A 17054-nucleotide genomic window follows, 5' to 3' on the forward strand; every position below is an offset into this window, starting at 1 on the left:
TTTGTTAGGCTTAAAGTAGCATTTATTTTAAAATTAGGCATTGCCTTAATATTTGTAATTAATTTATTTTAATTTTTAGACGCGAATGATTTTCTTGGATGATCTGTTGCTGGTCATTCAGAGACGTTTTCAAGTAGACTTGGAAGTTCATCCGATGTTAAGGACCCTTATTCCAGATGACATCTTTCTTGGATTTTCGAAACACGAGGCCTTCAAACTGATTGGACCGTGAAGTTTTTCCGCTAACGAACTTGATTTTATTCTTAAATTTAATCGGTAAATAAGCCTACCCCTTTTAATTTTACGCGGTCAAATTTTAATTTATGGAATACTTTAAATATTTTTTTTTGTAGAAAATTTTTGTAAACACTTATATTGTTTTTTCTCAATAAAGAATTTTTACCTTGCCTCACGTTATTTGTTTTCTTGAAATAGTTTCGATAAGAGGGATGGCTTGCATTTTTTAGGGTCTGTACTTGGGGTAGTATTTTTGAGCCCCTTTTTTAGGCTTTTTTTACTTTTTAAAACAATTTAAGCTTATTTTTGCTTATTTTTTTCGTTTTAAAACATTTTTTTTCATATAAGCTAAAAGAAGCTTAAAAGAGGGTCCCCAAAAAATAGGCTATCTGTTCAGAGCTAAAAAATTCAAACCTTCCCTCTCAATCAAATAATTTCTAAGAAAACAAAAAAGTGGTTTAAGGCAAAATTATTTATTGAACAAAAAGTAAAAAAATTGGGTCTTTACAAAAATTTTCAACAAAAAATAATATAAAGTGTGACGTAAATTAAAGTTTGAACGCTTAAAAAGAAACTAAGTAGTTGCAAGTATAATTCTAATAAAAATTTGAATTTTCTAGATTCGGTTATGATCATCGCCAGTAATTGTAGAGAATGGTTGCAAGGCCACATGACGTTGAAAACATCTTGTATCGCAAATCCAAGGAAGATGTCAACTGGAATGAGCGTCTTTAACAGCGGATGACCTCCAGAGTTTATCAAAGGTTGAAATCATCTACGAGAAAACGTCTCTGAATGACCAGCAACAGAATATCCAAGAAAATCAGTCACATCTAAAAATGAAAATATATTTATAACAAATATTAAGTCATTGCCTAGTATGAATTAAAGGGGTCCTAACAAAAAATATTTTTATCTATGGTAATGTTTCCGTAAATTATTGAAGGAATATTTCGTTAAATATTTCCATAAATAAAATCACACTAAATATTAAGCCATTACCAAATCGGAATTAAAGGGCTACTTTAAGGTCCTAAAAAATAATAATTTACGGAAAGAATACCTCAAATTTAAATAATTTAAGAAAAAAAACTAAAATATTCCCTTACGAAAAATTTAAGAATCGCACTAAATATTAAGCCATTTCCAAACCAGAATTGAAGGGCTGCTTTAAGGTCCTAGCAAAATTATGATTTACGGAAACAGAATCATAGATTAAAATGAATTAAGCTTAAGAAGAAATAAAGAATTTAATTTCCCCTAATATGAACCCAAGTACGTGATTAAAGATGTTCTAACTTAAGCCTTGTCTAACTGACCTCGCGTCTGGAAATTTTATCATATTGTAGTTAATTTTCAATAAATAAACATAATTAACTAACAATTAACTCTACCTAAATAATTTAAAATCTAGGATTAAATAAAATAATAAAGTGCTAGCTGGATGGCTTTGGATTATTGAAAGGCTTTCACACATACCGTACTAGGCTTAACCTTTCGCGTTGATTTCAGCGTTCTAATGGACAATCAATGGCGGAGAGCTTAGAGTCACGTCCCAAAATCGGCGTAAAACGTGGCATTCCATCCAATATTGCCTTCGAATGTCAGCATGACGAGGAGCTGATCAAGGAACGATGTTGACTGGTCGCCGGCGAAGAGAGAAAAGAGAATTGGACAAGTGGCGTCCGAGTTTTATAGTCAATTCTGTCGTTGGGGGCGCTTCGAAGTATCACGTGGGCGTAATTCAAATAAGAGAACACACCATTAGGCCTATAAAATATTAAAGACAGCGCCCCTAGCGGCTAATTTCTTCACGTATTAGATGTCAGTAAATACGTAACTACGTATACAGCGCCCCTAGCGGCAATTTATGAACTATACTTTGCTTAAACGAATGTGTAGCAGAATTTTATCATGTTTTAGATGTCAGTAAATACGTAACTACGTATACAGCGCCCCTAGCGGCAATGGAATAAAGGAGGGCTTCTCGTATTACGCGGTGCGAGCAAGTTTCAACGAAGCGTACTTTTTGATTTTATGTCTATATACTTTTGTTTATACTTTATAAGTGTACAATGGAATAAATAAAATTAAATAATTGTTCGTCAATTTAATGAATCTCATTTCTTATTGCTTTTCTTGTCAATAAAGTTACAGGCATATGTATGATTTGTCGAGGGGCTATTCACTACTGAAAATTTTCTTTCATTGGTGATTTTTATTGATGCTTTAAAAAAGGATAGGGATTCATTGGTCATTTAAAATGTAAAATTCTATTAGACTTTCGTGTAAGCAATAGATGGTTTATACATTGCCGCTAGGGGCGCTGTATACGTAGTTACGTATTTACTGACATCTAAAACATGATAAAATTCTGCTAGACATTTGTGTAAGCAAAGTATAGTTCATAAATTGCCGCTAGGGGCGCTGTATACGTAGTTACGTATTTACTGACATCTAATACGTAAAGAAATTTTTATAGGCCTAACGGTGTGTTCTCTTATTTGAATTAGCGCCCACGTGACACTTCGAAGCGCCCCCAACGACGGAATTGACTATAAAACTCGGACGCCACTTGTCCAGTTCTCTTTTCTCTCTGCGCCGGCGACCTGTCAACATCGTTCCTTGATCAGCTCCTCGTCATGCTGACATTCGAAGGCAATATTGGATGGAAAGCCACGTTTTACGCCGATTTTGGGACGTGACTCTAAGCTCTCCGCCATTGAATGTCCATTACAACGTTGAAATCAACGCGAAACTTTAATTCCTACTACGGTATGTGTGAAAGTCTTTCAATAATCCAAAGCCATCCAGCTAGCATTTTATTATTTTATTTAATCCTAGAGTTTAAATTATTTAGGTAGAGTTAATTGTTAGTTAATTATGTTTATTTATTGAAAATTAACTACTATATGAAAAAATTTCCAGACGCGAGGTCAGTTAGACAAGGCTTAATTTAGAACATCTTTAATCACGTACTTGGGCTCATATTAGGGGAAATTAAATTCCTTATTTATTTTAAATAATAAACCTCGACTGTTTGCAAATTAGGTCTCATTTACCGGCGCGAAACTATATTACCTAAAATGAGTAACACATGGTTTAACAGGGGCCAAATTAGGTTGTACTAGGCTAGACTAAATCTTTTATAAAAATATATCTGGGCCTGGCAATAATCTCTAAGCTTTTGCTTTATGCCGTCATTTTAATTTAAATTAATGAGGGTATTTTTGAATTATTACGCGTAAATTATAGATTTGAGATTCTAAAATTTCATTCGTGGCAGAATTTAATTATTTTAGATAATTCACCACGGTCTATTTAATAGTAAATTAAATGGTTTAAATTAATTTGGATTAACTGTTAATAAATTATCATTAATTATGCAAATTAAGCCAATTTAATAATTTTAAAATGAGCCACGAACGCGAAGTTAAGGCTTGAGATTTTTAATTTATATTTACTGGAATATTTTACGTAGTTTTTTTCTTAAATTATTTTAACCTATGGTATTACTTACTATTTTGCTAGGACCTTAAGTACCCGTTTAATTCTGATATGGAAATTGTTTAATATTTAGTCCAATTCTTAAATTCTATTTATGGGAATATTTTACTTGGTTTTTTCTTAAATTATTATTTTGCTAGGACGTTAAAGTAGCCCTTTAATTCCGATTTAGCTTAATATTTAGTGATTTTTAAGTTTTGTTTTTGGGAATATTTTACAAAGTTTTTCTTCAATAATTTACGGAAACAAAACCATAGATTAAAATAATTTTTTTGTTAGGACCCCTCTAATTCTTATTAATATTTGCTATTAATATATTTTCATTTTTAGACGGGATGATGTTCTTGGATGTTCTGTTGCTGGCCATTCGGAGACTTTTCCTAGCAGATGATTTCAACCTTTGTTAGAGACGCTCGTTCCAGTTGACATCTTCCTTGGATTTGCGATAAAAGATGTTTTCAACCTTATGTGGCCTATGTGGCCTTGGAACCATTCTCTACAATTACTGGCGATGAACATGACCGAATCTAGAAAAATTCAAATTTTTATTAGAATTATACTTGCAACTACTTAGTATCTTTTTAAGCGTTCAAACTTTAATTTACGTCACACTTTTAATTTACGTCACACTTTATATTATTTTTTGTTGAAAATTTTTGTAAAGACCTTTTAGTTTTTGTTCAATAAATTTTGCCTTAAACCACTTTTTTTGTTTTCTTAGAAATTATTTGATTAAGAGGGAAGGTTTGAATTTTTTAGCTCTAAACAGATAGCCTATTTTTTGGGGACCCTCTTTTAAGCTTCTATGAAAAAAAGTTGTTTTAAAATGAAAAAAATATGCAAAAATAAGCCTAAATTGTTTTAAAAAGGAAAAAAAGCCTAAAAAAGGGGCTCAAAAATACTACCCTAAGTACAGACCCTAAAAAATTCAAGCCATCCCTCTTATCGAAACTATTTCAAGAAAACAAATAACGTGAGGCAAGGTAAAAATTCTTTATTGAGAAAAAAACAATTGAGGTGTTTACAAAAATTTTCTACAAAAAAATATTTAAAGTATTCCATAAATTAAAATTTGACCGCGTAAAATTAAAAGGGGTAGGCTTATTTACCGATTAAATTTAAGAATAAAATCAAGTTCGTTAACGGAAAAACTTCACGGTGCAATCAGTTTGAAGGCCTCGTGTTTCGAAAATCCAAGAAAGATATCATCTGGAATGAGGGTCCTTAACATCGGATGAACTTCCAAGTCTACTTGAAAACGTCTCTGAATGACCAGCAACAGATGATCCAAGAAAATCATTCGCGTCTAAAAATTAAAATAAATTAATTACAAATATTAAGACAATGCCTAATTTTAAAATAAATGGTACTTTAAGCCTAACAAAGTAATAATTTACCGAAATAATCCCATATATTTAAATAATTAAAGAAATTCTGGCGATATATATTGCTAAGAAATTTTTTTAATAATCTAAGCTAAATTTCTTAAGCCTCGTTCAAATGTCTTAACCTCGTGGTCGTGGTTTATTTTAATTCAAAATTATTATTTAATAGACTGAATTTACGCAAATAATAATAATTAACTGCCTGTTTCATTAAAACTACTGAATTTATTAAAACAATAAGCTAATAATTATTAAAAGGCTTACATTTGCTGCGCATTAAGAAGTTTGTTCATTCCAACATGGCCTTGATAAATTGATTCCAAAAGAACATTCAATGGCGGATAAGGGCTCTAGATTCTGGATTTATTCCTTGACGACGAAAAGAAAAATGGCTGATCGTCGGCGAAAGTCCTGATTTCCAAGAGCTGAGCAGGAAACGATCTTGACTCCACGATGCCAATCGAAGAAAGAAATTTCGGCCGGTTACTCAAGAACAAACTTCTCTCCCGCAAGATTTACACCCTCAAGGCGTTAAAAGCAGACGACACTAATTGGTGTAAATTCAACCAAGGAGTAATACCGTTTTTCCGTTGGCCTATTCCATGGAGTAGTTTTCTTGGAGCGAAAATGAAAGTTTCCTTAAAATTCCATAAAATTTGTCTGTTTTCTGCAATATTGGCAGACGGCCGGAAACAGACAAATTTTATGGAATCTTAGGGAAACTTTCATTTTCGCTCCAATAAAATTACTCCATGGAAAAGGACAATGGAAGGTATGGAGCAATATTGTAGGAGACACCAAATTTTATGATATTTTAGGGAAACTTTCATTTTCGCTCCATAAAAATTACTCCATGGAAAACGACAATGGAAGGTATGGAGCAATATTGTAGGAGACACCAAATTTTATGGAATTTCAAAGAAATTTTCCTTCTCGCTCCAAGAAAATTACTCCATGGAATAGACCAACGGAAAAACGGTGTTACTCCAATTAGTGTCGTCTGCTTTTAACGTCTTGGGGGCGTAAACCTTGCGGAGAGAATTTTGTTCTTGAGTAACCGGCCGAAATTTCTTTCTTCGATTGGCATCGTGGAGTCAAGATCGTTTCCTGCTCAGCTCTTGGAAATCAGGACTTTCGCCGACGATCAGCCATTTTTCTTTTCGTCGACAAGGAATAAATCCAGAATCTAGAGCCCTTATCCGCCATTGAATGTTCTTTTGGAATCAATTTATCAAGGCCATGTTGGAATGAACAAACTTCTTAATGCGCAGCAAATGTAAGCCTTTTAATAATAATTAGCTTATTGTTTTAATAAATTCAGTAGTTTTAATGAAACAGGCAGTTAATTATTATTATTTACGTAAATTCAGTCTATTAAATAATAATTTTGAATTAAAATAAACCACGACCACGAGGTTAAGACATTTGAACGAGGCTTAAGAAATTTAGCTTAGATTATTAAAAACATTTCTTAGCAATATATCGCCAGAATTTCGCTAATTATTTAAATGTATGGGATTATTTCGGTAAATTATTATTTTGTTAGGCTTAAAGTAGCATTTATTATAAAATTAGGCATTTCCTTAATATTTGTAATTAATTTATTTTAATTTTTAGACGCGAATGATTTTCTTGGATGATCTTTTGCTGGTCATTCAGAGACGTTTTCAAGTAGACTTGGAAGTTCATCCGATGTTAAGGACCCTCATTCCAGATGACATCTTTCTTGGATTTTCGAAACACGAGGCCTTCAAACTGATTGGACCGTGAAGTTTTTCCGCTAACGAACTTGATTTTATTCTTAAATTTAATCGGTAAATAAGCCTACCCCTTTTAATTTTACGCGGTCAAATTTTAATTTATGGAATACTTTAAATATTTTTTGTAGAAAATTTTTGTAAGCACCTCAATTGTTTTTTTCTCAATAAAGAATTTTTACCTTGCCTCACGTTATTTGTTTTCTTGAAATAGTTTCGATAAGAGGGATGGCTTGAATTTTTTAGGGTCTGGACTTAGGGTAGTATTTTTGGGACCCATTTTTAGGCTTTTTTTACTTTTTAGGGTAGTATTTTTGGGACCCATTTTTAGGGTAGTATTTTTGGGACCCATTTTTAGGCTTTTTTTACTTTTTAAGCTTATTTTTCCCTATTTTTTGTTTTTAAAAGAATTTTTTTCATATTAGCTAAAAGAAGCCTAAAAGAGGGTCCCCAAAAAATAGGCCATCTGTTTAGAGCTAAAAAATTCAAACCTTCCCTCTTAATCAAATTATTTCTAAGAAAACAAAAAAAGTGGTTTAAGGCAAAATTTATTGAACAAAAACTAAAAAAATTAGGTCTTTACAAAAATTTTCAACAAAAAATAATATAAAGTGTGACGTAAATTAAAGTTTGAACGCTTAAAAAGATACTAAGTAGTTGCAAGTATAATTCTAATAAAAATTTGAATTTTTCTAGATTCGGTCATGTTCATCGCCAGTAATTGTAGAGAATGGTTCCAAGGCCACATCAGGTTGAAAACATCTTTTATCGCAAATCCAAGGAAGATGTCAACTGGAACGAGCGTCTCTAACAAAGGTTGAAATCATCAGCTAGGAAAAGTCTCCGAATGGCCAGCAACAGAACATCCAAGAACATCATCCCGTCCAAAAATGAAAATATATTAATAGCAAATATTAATAAGAATTAGAGGGGTCCTAACAAAAAAATTATTTTAATCTATGGTTTTGTTTCCGTAAATTATTGAAGAAAAACTTCGTAAAATATTCCCAAAAACAAAACTTAAAAATCACTAAATATTAAGCTAAATCGGAATTAAAGGGCTACTTTAACGTCCTAGCAAAATAATAATTTAAGAAAAAACCAAGTAAAATATTCCCATAAATAGAATTTAAGAATTGGACTAAATATTAAACAATTTCTATATCAGAATTAAACGGGTACTTAAGGTCCTAGCAAAATAGTAAGTAATAACTCACGGAAACAATACCATAGGTTAAAATAATTTAAGAAAAAAACTACGTAAAATATTCCAGTAAATATAAATTAAAAATCTCAAGCCTTAACTTCCGGTTCGTGGCTCATTTTAAAATTATTAAATTGGCTTAATTTGCATAATTAATGATAATTTATTAACAGTTAATCCAAATTAATTTAAACCATTTAATTTACTATGAAATAGACCATGGTTAATTATCTAAAATAATTAAATTCTGCCACGAATGAAATTTTAGAATCTCAAATCTATAATTTACGCGTAATAATTCAAAAATACCCTCATTAATTTAAATTAAAATGACGGCATAAAGTAAAAGCTTAGAGATTAGTGCCAGACCCGGATAAATTTTTATAAAAGGTTTAGCCTAGCCTAGTGCAACCTAATCTGGCCCCGTTAAACCATGCGTTACTCATTTTAGGTAATATAGTTTCGCGCCGTTAAATGAGACCTAATTTGCAAACAGTCGAGGTTTATTATTTAAAATAAATAAGGAATTTAATTTCCCCTAATATGAGCCCAAGTACATGATTAAAGATGTTCTAAATTAAGCCTTGTCTAACTGACCTCGCGTCTGGAAATGTTTTCATATTGTAGTTAACTTTCAATAAATAAACATAATTAACTAACAATTAACTCTACCTAAATAATTTAAACTCTAGGATTAAATAAAATAATAAAATGCTAGCTGGATGGCTTTGGATTATTGAAAGACTTTCACACATACCGTACTAGGCTTAACCTTTCGCGTTGATGTCAACGCTCTAATGGACATTCAATGGCGGAGAGATTAGAGTCACGTCCCGACTTCGGCGTAAAACGTGGCTTTCCATCCAATATTGCCTTCTAATATCAGCATGACGAGGAGCTGATCAAGGAACGATGTTGACTGGTCGCCGGCGCAGAGAGAAAAGAGAACTGGACAAAAGGCGTCCGAGTTTTATAGTGAATTCCGTCGTTGGGGGCGCTTCGAAGTGTCACGTGGGCGCTAATTCAAATAAGAGAACACACCGTTAGGCCTATATAAATTTCTTTATGTATTAGATGTCAGTAAATACGTAACTACGTATACAGCGCCCCTAGCGGCAATTTATGAACTATACTTTGCTTACACGAATGTCTAGCAGAATTTTGTCATGTTTTAGATGTCAGTACATACGTAACTACGTATACAGCGCCCCTAGCGGCAATTTATGAACTATCTATTACTTACACGAATGTCTAGCTGAATTTTATCATGTTTTAGATGTCAGTAAATACGTAACTACGTATACAGCGCCCCTAGCGGCAATGGGATAAAGGAAAGCTTCTCGTATTACGCGGTGCGAGCAAGTTTCAACGAAGCGTACTTTTTGTTTTTGTCTATATACTTTTGTTTATACTTTATAAGTGTACAATGGAATAAATAAAATTAAATAATTGTTCGTCAATTTAATGAATCTCATTTCTTATTGCTTTTCTTGTCAATAAAGTTACAGGCATATGTATGATTTGTCGAGGGGCTATTCACTACTGAAAATTTTTTTTCATTGGTGATTTTTATTGATGCTTTAAAAAAGGATAGGGATTCATTGGTGATTTAAAATGTAAAATTCTATTAGACTTTCGTGTAAGCAATAGATAGTTTATACATTGCCGCTAGGGGCGCTGTATACGTAGTTACGTATTTACTGACATCTAAAACATGATAAAATTCTGCTAGACACTCGTGTAAGCAAAATATAGTTCATAAATTGCCGCTAGGGGCGCTGTATACGTAGTTACGTATTTACTGACATCTAAAACATGATAAAATTCTGCTAGACATTCGTGTAAGCAAAGTATAGTTCATAAATTGCCGCTAGGGGCGCTGTATACGTAGTTACGTATTTACTGACATCTAAAACATGATAAAATTCTGCTAGACATTCGTGTAAGCAAAGTATAGTTCATAAATTGCCGCTAGGGGCGCTGTATACGTAGTTACGTATTTACTGACATCCAATACACAAAAAATTTATAGGCCTAACGTTGTGTTCTCTTATTTGAATTAGCGCCCACGTGACACTTCGAAGCGCCCCCAACGACGGAATTCACTATAAAACTCGGACGCCACTTGTCCAGTTCTCTTTTCTCTCTGCGCCGGCGACCAGTCAACATCGTTCCTTGATCAGCTCCTCGTCATGCTGATATTAGAAGGCAATATTGGATGGAAAGCCACGTTTTACGCCGAAGTCGGGACGTGACTCTAATCTCTCCGCCATTGAATGTCCATTAGAACGTTGACATCAACGCGAAAGGTTAAGCCTAGTACGGTATGTAAGAAAGTCTTTCAATAATCCAAAGCCATCCAGCTAGCATTTTATTATTTTATTTAATCCTAGAGTTTAAATTATTTAGGTAGAGTTAATTGTTAGTTAATTATGTTTATTTATTGAAAGTTAACTACAATATGAAAAAATTTCCAGACGCGAGGTCAGTTAGACAAGGCTTAATTTAGAACATCTTTAATCATGTACTTGGGCTCATATTAGGGGAAATTAAATTCCTTATTTATTTTAAATAATAAACCTCGACTGTTTGCAAATTAGGTCTCATTTAACGGCGCGAAACTATATTACCTAAAATGAGTAACGCATGGTTTAACGGGGCCAGATTAGGTTGCACTAGGCTAGGCTAAACCTTTTATAAAAATTTATCCGGGTCTGGCACTAATCTCTAAGCTTTTACTTTATGCCGTCATTTTAATTTAAATTAATGAGGGTATTTTTGAATTATTACGCGTAAATTATAGATTTGAGATTCTAAAATTTCATTCGTGGCAGAATTTAATTATTTTAGATAATTAACCATGGTCTATTTCATAGTAAATTAAATGGTTTAAATTAATTTGGATTAACTGTTAATAAATTATCATTAATTATGCAAATTAAGCCAATTTAATAATTTTAAAATGAGCCACGAACCGGAAGTTAAGGCTTGAGATTTTTAATTTATATTTACTGGAATATTTTACGTAGTTTTTTTCTTAAATTATTTTAACCTATGGTATTGTTTCCGTGAGTTATTACTTACTATTTTGCTAGGACCTTAAGTACCCGTTTAATTCTGATATAGAAATTGTTTAATATTTAGTCCAATTCTTAAATTCTATTTATGGGAATATTTTACTTGGTTTTTTCTTAAATTATTATTTTGCTAGGACGTTAAAGTAGCCCTTTAATTCCGATTTAGCTTAATATTTAGTGATTTTTAAGTTTTGTTTTTGGGAATATTTTACAAAGTTTTTCTTCAATAATTTACGGAAACAAAACCATAGATTAAAATAATTTTTTTGTTAGGACCCCTCTAATTCTTATTAATATTTGCTATTAATATATTTTCATTTTTGGACGGGATGATGTTCTTGGATGTTCTGTTGCTGGCCATTCGGAGACTTTTCCTAGCTGATGATTTCAACCTTTGTTAGAGACGCTCGTTCCAGTTGACATCTTCCTTGGATTTGCGATAAAAGATGTTTTCAACCTGATGTGGCCTTGGAACCATTCTCTACAATTACTGGCGATGAACATGACCGAATCTAGAAAAATTCAAATTTTTATTAGAATTATACTTGCAACTACTTAGTATCTTTTTAAGCGTTCAAACTTTAATTTACGTCACACTTTATATTATTTTTTGTTGAAAATTTTTGTAAAGACCTAATTTTTTTAGTTTTTGTTCAATAAATTTTGCCTTAAACCACTTTTTTTGTTTTCTTAGAAATTATTTGATTAAGAGGGAAGGTTTGAATTTTTTAGCTCTAAACAGATGGCCTATTTTTTGGGGACCCTCTTTTAGGCTTCTTTTAGCTAATATGAAAAAAATTCTTTTAAAAACAAAAAATAGGGAAAAATAAGCTTAAAAAGTAAAAAAAGCCTAAAAATGGGTCCCAAAAATACTACCCTAAAAAGTAAAAAAAGCCTAAAAATGGGTCCCAAAAATACTACCCTAAGTCCAGACCCTAAAAAATTCAAGCCATCCCTCTTATCGAAACTATTTCAAGAAAACAAATAACGTGAGGCAAGGTAAAAATTCTTTATTGAGAAAAAAACAATTGAGGTGTTTACAAAAATTTTCTACAAAAAAATATTTAAACTATTCCATAAATTAAAATTTGACCGCGTAAAATTAAAAGGGGTAGGCTTATTTACCGATTAAATTTAAGAATAAAATCAAGTTCGTTAGCGGAAAAACTTCACGGTCCAATCAGTTTGAAGGCCTCGTGTTTCGAAAATCCAAGAAAGATGTCATCTGGAATGAGGGTCCTTAACATCGGATGAACTTCCAAGTCTACTTGAAAACGTCTCTGAATGACCAGCAAAAGATCATCCAAGAAAATCATTCGCGTCTGAAATTAAAATAAATTAATTACAAATATTAAGGAAATGCCTAATTTTAAAATAAATGCTACTTTAAGCCTAACAAAATAATAATTTACCGAAATAATCCCATACATTTAAATAGTTAGCGAAATTCTGGCGATATATTGCTAAGAAATTTTTTTTAATAATCTAAGCTAAATTTCTTAAGCCTCGTTCAAATGTCTTAACCTCGTGGTCGTGGTTTATTTTAGTTCAAAATTATTATTTAATAGACTGAATTTACGTAAATAATAATAATTAACTGCCTGTTTCATTAAAACTACTGAATTTATTAAAACAATAAGCTAATTATTATTAAAAGGCTTACATTTGCTGCGCATTAAGAAGTTTGTTCATTCCAAAATGGCCTTGATAAATTGATTCCAAAAGAACATTCAATGGCGGATAAGGGCTCTAGATTCTGGATTTATTCCTTGTCGACGAAAAGAAAAATGGCTGATCGTCGGCAAAAGTCCTGATTTCCAAGAGCTGAGCAGGAAACGCTCTTGACTCCACGATGCCAATCGAAGAAAGAAATTTCGGCCGGTTACTCAAGAACAAAATTCTCTCCGCAAGGTTTACGCCCCCAAGACGTTAAAAGCAGACGACACTAATTGGAGTAATACCGTTTTTCCGTTGGTCTATTCCATGGAGTAATTTTCTTGGAGCGAGAAGGAAAATTTCTTTGAAATTCCATAAAATTTGGTGTCTCCTACAATATTGCTCCATACCTTCCATTGTCGTTTTCCATGGAGTAATTTTTATGGAGCGAAAATGAAAGTTTCCCTAAAATATCATAAAATTTGGTGTCTCCTACAATATTGCTCCATACCTTCCATTGTCCTTTTCCATGGAGTAATTTTATTGGAGCGAAAATGAAAGTTTCCCTAAGATTCCATAAAATTTGTCTGTTTCCGGCCGTCTGCCAATATTGCAGAAAACAGACAAATTTTATGGAATTTTAAGGAAACTTTCATTTTCGCTCCAAGAAAACTACTCCATGGAATAGGCCAACGGAAAAACGGTATTACTCCTTGGTTGAATTTACACCAATTAGTGTCGTCTGCTTTTAACGCCTTGAGGGTGTAAATCTTGCGGGAGAGAAGTTTGTTCTTGAGTAACCGGCCGAAATTTCTTTCTTCGATTGGCATCGTGGAGTCAAGATCGTTTCCTGCTCAGCTCTTGGAAATCAGGACTTTCGCCGACGATCAGCCATTTTTCTTTTCGTCGTCAAGGAATAAATCCAGAATCTAGAGCCCTTATCCGCCATTGAATGTTCTTTTGGAATCAATTTATCAAGGCCATGTTGGAATGAACAAACTTCTTAATGCGCAGCAAATGTAAGCCTTTTAATAATTATTAGCTTATTGTTTTAATAAATTCAGTAGTTTTAATGAAACAGGCAGTTAATTATTATTATTTGCGTAAATTCAGTCTATTAAATAATAATTTTGAATTAAAATAAACCACGACCACGAGGTTAAGACATTTGAACGAGGCTTAAGAAATTTAGCTTAGATTATTAAAAAAATTTCTTAGCAATATATATCGCCAGAATTTCGCTAATTATTTAAATATATGGGATTATTTCGGTAAATTATTACTTTGTTAGGCTTAAAGTACCATTTATTCTAAAATTAGGCATTGTCTTAATATTTGTAATTAATTTATTTTAATTTTTAGACGCGAATGATTTTCTTGGATCATCTGTTGCTGGTCATTCAGAGACGTTTTCAAGTAGACTTGGAAGTTCATCCGATGTTAAGGACCCTCATTCCAGATGATATCTTTCTTGGATTTTCGAAACACGAGGCCTTCAAACTGATTGGACCGTGAAGTTTTTCCGTTAACGAACTTGATTTTATACTTAAATTTAATCGGTAAATAAGCCTACCCCTTTTAATTTTACGCGGTCAAATTTTAATTTATGGAATACTTTAAATATTTTTTTGTAGAAAATTTTTTTAAACACCTCAATTGTTTTTTCTCAATAAAGAATTTTTACCTTGCCTCACGTTATTTGTTTTCTTGAAATAGTTTGGGTAAGAGGGATGGCTTGAATTTTTTAGGGTCTGGACTTAGGGTAGTATTTTTGGGACCATTTTTGGGACCCATTTTTAGGCTTTTTATACTTTTTAAGCTTATTTTTCCCTATTTTTTGTTTTTAAAAGAATTTTTTTCATATTAGCTAAAAGAAGCCTAAAAGAGGGTCCCCCAAAAATAGGCTGTTTAGAGCTAAAAAATTCAAACCTTCCCTCTTAATCAAATAATTTCTAAGAAAACAAAAAAAGTGGTTTAAGGCAAAATTTATTGAACAAAAACTAAGAAAATTAGGTCTTTACAAAAATTTTCAACAAAAAATAATATAAAGTGTGACGTAAATTAAAAGTGTGACGTAAATTAAAGTTTGAACGCTTAAAAAGATACTAAGTAGTTGCAAGTATAATTCTAATAAAAATTTGAATTTTTCTAGATTCGGTCATGTTCATCGCCAGTAATTGTAGAGAATGGTTCCAAGGCCACATAAGGTTGAAAACATCTTTTATCGCAAATCCAAGGAAGATGTCAACTGGAACGAGCGTCTCTAACAAAGGTTGAAATCATCTGCTAGGAAAAGTCTCCGAATGGCCAGCAACAGAACATCCAAGAACATCATCCCGTCTAAAAATGAAAATATATTAATAGCAAATATTAATAAGAATTAGAGGGGTCCTAACAAAAAAATTATTTTAATCTATGGTTTTGTTTCCGTAAATTATTGAAGAAAAACTTTGTAAAATATTCCCAAAAACAAAACTTAAAAATCACTAAATATTAAGCTAAATCGGAATTAAAGGGCTACTTTAACGTCCTAGCAAAATAATAATTTAAGAAAAAACCAAGTAAAATATTCCCATAAATAGAATTTAAGAATTGGACTAAATATTAAACAATTTCCATATCAGAATTAAACGGGTACTTAAGGTCCTAGCAAAATAGTAAGTAATAACTCACGGAAACAATACCATAGGTTAAAATAATTTAAGAAAAAAACTACGTAAAATATTCCAGTAAATATAAATTAAAAATCTCAAGCCTTAACTTCGCGTTCGTGGCTCATTTTAAAATTATTAAATTGGCTTAATTTGCATAATTAATGATAATTTATTAACAGTTAATCCAAATTAATTTAAACCATTTAATTTACTATGAAATAGACCATGGTTAATTATCTAAAATAATTAAATTCTGCCACGAATGAAATTTTAGAATCTCAAATCTATAATTTACGCGTAATAATTCAAAAATACCCTCATTAATTTAAATTAAAATGACGTCATAAAGTAAAAGCTTAGAGATTAGTGCCAGACCCGGATAAATTTTTATAAAAGGTTTAGCCTAGCCTAGTGCAACCTAATCTGGCCCCGTTAAACCATGCGTTACTCATTTTAGGTAATATAGTTTCGCGCCGTTAAATGAGACCTAATTTGCAAACAGTCGAGGTTTATTATTTAAAATAAATAAGGAATTTAATTTCCCCTAATATGAGCCCAAGTACATGATTAAAGATGTTCTAAATTAAGCCTTGTCTAACTGACCTCGCGTCTGGAAATTTTTTCATATTGTAGTTAACTTTCAATAAATAAACATAATTAACTAACAATTAACTCTACCTAAATAATTTAAACTCTAGGATTAAATAAAATAATAAAATGCTAGCTGGATGGCTTTGGATTATTGAAAGACTTTCTTACATACCGTATTAGGCTTAACCTTTCGCGTTGATGTCAACGTTCTAATGGACATTCAATGGCGGAGAGATTAGAGTCACGTCCCGACTTCGGCGTAAAACGTGGCTTTCCATCCAATATTGCCTTCTAATATCAGCATGACGAGGAGCTGATCAAGGAACGATGTTGACTGGTCGCCGGCGCAGAGAGAAAAGAGAACTGTACAAGTGGCGTCCGAGTTTTATAGTGAATTCCGTCGTTGGGGGCGCTTCGAAGTGTCACGTGGGCGCTAATTCAAATAAGAGAACACAACGTTAGGCCTATATAAATTTTTTGTGTATTAGATGTCAGTAAATACGTAACTACGTATACAGCGCCCCTAGCGGCAATTTATGAACTATACTTTGCTTACACGAATGTCTAGCAGAATTTTATCATGTTTTAGATGTCAGTAAATACGTAACTACGTATACAGCGCCCCTAGCGGCAATTTATGAACTATATTTTGCTTACACGAGTGTCTAGCAGAATTTTATCATGTTTTAGATGTCCGTAAATACGTAACTACGTATACAGCGCCCCTAGCGGCAATGTATAAACTATCTATTGCTTACGCGAAAGTCTAATAGAATTTTACATTTTAAATCACCAATGAACCCCTATCCTTTTTTAAAGCATCAATTAAAATCACCAATGAAAGAAGATTTTCAGTAGTGAATAGCCCCTCGACAAATCATACATATGCCTGTAACTTTATTGACAAGAAAAGCAATAAGAAATGAGATTCATTAAATTGACGAACAATTATTTAATTTTATTTATTCCATTGTACACTTATAAAG

The 17054-nt window shown here is 32.2% G+C and overlaps 4 long non-coding RNA genes across 4 annotated transcripts; 2 read left to right on the forward strand and 2 right to left on the reverse strand.

Moving 5' to 3' along the window:
* Positions 1-4718: 4718 nt before the first annotated feature.
* Positions 4719-6079, reverse strand: LOC149610227 (uncharacterized). Its single transcript, XR_016376692.1, has 2 exons — positions 5394-6079; positions 4719-5050 (listed from the first exon to the last, which is right to left on the reverse strand). It is a non-coding gene; the product is annotated as an uncharacterized LOC149610227 (long non-coding RNA).
* An 87-nt stretch (positions 6080-6166) lies between these two features.
* On the forward strand, positions 6167-7783 carry LOC149610228 (uncharacterized). The gene is made up of 3 exons (XR_016376659.1): positions 6167-6405; positions 6747-6943; positions 7583-7783. It is a non-coding gene; the product is annotated as an uncharacterized LOC149610228 (long non-coding RNA).
* A 3444-nt stretch (positions 7784-11227) lies between these two features.
* On the reverse strand, positions 11228-12927 carry LOC149610229 (uncharacterized). Its single transcript, XR_016376665.1, has 3 exons — positions 12831-12927; positions 12293-12489; positions 11228-11679 (listed from the first exon to the last, which is right to left on the reverse strand). It is a non-coding gene; the product is annotated as an uncharacterized LOC149610229 (long non-coding RNA).
* A 567-nt stretch (positions 12928-13494) lies between these two features.
* On the forward strand, positions 13495-14516 carry LOC149610230 (uncharacterized). The gene is made up of 2 exons (XR_016376745.1): positions 13495-13842; positions 14186-14516. It is a non-coding gene; the product is annotated as an uncharacterized LOC149610230 (long non-coding RNA).
* The last annotated feature ends 2538 nt before the right edge of the window (positions 14517-17054 follow it).

The sequence above is a fragment of the Phalangium opilio genome, unplaced genomic scaffold (assembly GCF_054372755.1).
Source record: "Phalangium opilio isolate 3A_F unplaced genomic scaffold, DU_Popi_V2 ptg000329l_1, whole genome shotgun sequence".
Taxonomy (NCBI): Eukaryota; Metazoa; Arthropoda; class Arachnida; order Opiliones; family Phalangiidae; genus Phalangium; species Phalangium opilio.